We start from the raw sequence: 3118 nt of genomic DNA, 5'->3' as shown, positions 1-3118 counted from the left end.
CATTGTTATAATAAGCTTTCAGCATCAGTGTTGAAATGCTGCACCTCCACTCCAACATTAAAATCACTACATAAAGCAAAGCAGACATTTCTGATATGTTTAAATAAATGTTGTTGCACATTGACTTTAGAAATAAAAGGACAAATAAATATTTTTTTTTCCAACCTACTTGTGGATGATATATTAATCAGTATATGATAATATACTGATTAACAGAAAAGTTACAGTTTTTGAGTGATATCCTGTAAGCACTAAGCACAGAGTTTGAAAGTACAGTAACAAAGAACATTTATTCAAGTACTGTCACTTGACTATTTACATCTTGTGCTACTTTATATTTCTACTCCACTTTTCCAGCTGTAGTTAGGTACTTTTCAGATGAGGACTTTGCATTAAAAACATATAAGCATAAAATACAATGCATTGCAAAATATCAAACTTAAAGCAAAAATCAGTGTCTGGTCGGGCCCCTGTCACATTTCAGATGTTTTTAGCACTTCCAGGGTGTTAGCATTTCCCCTCCTATATCTTCTGATACTATGAAGGGGGCCAGACACTAAATTGGGAACCACTAAACTAAAATACCTGGCAATTTAACATTATTAAAACTAGTTCCACCTCAACCAGCTTTAGAAAAAGTACTTGTACTTTGCTTTACTTTTGCTGATAATACTTCTGTAAGATTTTATGTGAAGGACTTTTACTTGTAATGGGTTAGTTTTAGATTGCTGTACTGGTACTTTTACTTAAGTAAATGACCTGAGTACTTGTTCCACCAATAGCCATATAGCAGTGCACCTCATGTCTTTTACGCTGCTACCATCTAGTGATCAAAGGGAGAAACACACAGAGACGCATGAAACCTGATGAATGCTGCGCACAGCTCCTGTTTTCTGTTTACTATTTATTTTTGTGCACTGCACTTGATCATTATGTACATCCTGTAACGGTAAACAGAACTGAAAAGGAGCACATGAACAGAACGTTTACACAATTTAGTAATACTTGAACAGCAGACAGGCAAACACATAACGTACAGTAGTCTGTATCCAAATCTGATCACTTCCATACATACCACGACTTCAAACAACACACATCCATTGACTACAATATAGAGGTTAGCTTTTTAACATAGCCATAAGATTGCAGATAGAGAATTCAGTCAGCGAGGGGAGCTAATGAGGGTTATTTCACAAGTCCTCAGTATAAATAAAGAAGCACACACTACACACCTCCTGTGTCTGGTAAGTCACCAAAGAAAGCAGTAGCCTCTAGATGAGAGTTCAACATTTTCAGCCTGAGACCCAGTGTCATGTTCAGGGATGTGATCCATTCTGGGTCCCAAACCAGTTGAAGAAACAGCACTTTATAGCAGTCATACTCTTTTTCCACTGATCAGTATTCAGTCAACATCCTCAACACACATGAACAAACTGAGAATCCTGGGAAATAATGATGTCAAGCAGAGGGAGAAAACATTATTATGGTTAACAAGGATTAATGACAACCAAAAATGATCTAATCCTTCATCTAAAACAGAGAGAGAGAGCGAGAGAGAGCATGAAAACAGTAATGACCTTAAACAGTTCATGAACATGTGAAGGCAAATATGCTCAATTTGCGTGTTAAAATAGATTTTAAACACATTTTTGAACCGATAACAAAGGTCAGATATCAGAATATCTCAATGGGGTTTTACAGGAAAAAACTCTTTCAGTAACACAAAGCTGGAAGGTGAGGATGTTACAGGATCATATTAGCGTCTTGTGAAAACCTCAAACCCAATCAAAAAATTGAGAATTGCTTCAGTTTCTGGTTGCTAATAAGTTAATACATATATTTTGTGTTTGCATATGTTGTATCATTGGCCCATGGACTTCATCTCAGGACTATGAAATACATTTTACACAAGGAGACAATGTCAGTCAATTTCCATCATAGTGAGGAACAATCACATCAGTTAGCATATTAATAAGATTATATGGAGAGAATAATGTGTACATGTACAGCTCCTAAAAAAAGGCTGATACTTTGAGCCAAGTGGGTTGTACCTCACTGTTGATATGAAATAGTGTCAATATTACTCATCCAGACAAAATGCTGCATGATAATTATAAATAAAAGTGTCAGTGGTGTGACAGAAATGCCTCATAAATGTAAACAAATTACATAAAGCAATAAGACAGCAGATATATGTAGAATCTGAGCTAAATTAATTTGAGATATGAAGCATTAAGATACAGTAAAAAACTCATCAGTCTGACCGTCATTTAGTGTTGTAGGGAGTTTGTGTGGTCAATAGAAACATGAGATGTGCAGCACTGCATGAGTGATGCTGCAGACTAAAAAAAACTATACACAAAAAAATTGTGATATAATTTTTACAAATTATTCCCTGGTTTTACTAGCTGTTGATGAGTTAATGGCCCAAAAAACTTGAACATGTCCTTTACATACATTAGCTCATGACATGTGCAGTTCATTTAAACCATAATGCAGCAGGTCTGACACACAAAACGATGTTGGACAAACTAATAAATAAATAACAATGGCTTTCCTTCAAAGCTGCACCGAGTAAAGTTGTCAGTTTGTGCTTTCACAGAGCTCCCTTGCAGAAATGCATGTTATTGTATGAGTGCGTATGGACGAGGTCTTGAGGTGCTTCATGTATGGAACTGTACATGTGCTAATCCTAAAATATAGTATACAATCCCCAGTTCCCTTTGAACATGAACACACACAAGGCTTGATTACATCAGACACACCAATGATAAATCACTCTACTACAGGTCAACAGCTTTTTGCTAATCGGTCACATGAATATTAAGTCTGGAATTAAAATTGTAGCAGCCTTCTGACCAGTGTTGACCAGTTTTGTTTGTTTTCGTTTAGCTTATTTTTTCATTTTCAATGATACTCAGCAGAATCCAGCTAATGGAGATAGAAGCCAACCTGTAATCAGTTACTGTGAAAAGCAGAAATAGCAATAGGCTTTCATTCACTTTTTTTCTAAATTAGATTTTTAATTTACAGCTGATTTTTGTTTGAGAGCAGGTTTGGATTCAGTTCAATTTCACTTTAACCAGTTAAAAACATATAGTAACTGGATGCTGCTGTT

This window comes from Morone saxatilis, unplaced genomic scaffold, assembly GCF_004916995.1.
Source record: "Morone saxatilis isolate NCDOM2014 unplaced genomic scaffold, NCSU_SB_2.0 Contig12, whole genome shotgun sequence".
Taxonomy (NCBI): domain Eukaryota; kingdom Metazoa; phylum Chordata; class Actinopteri; family Moronidae; genus Morone; species Morone saxatilis.
Note: the sequence above shows the minus strand (reverse complement) of the source record.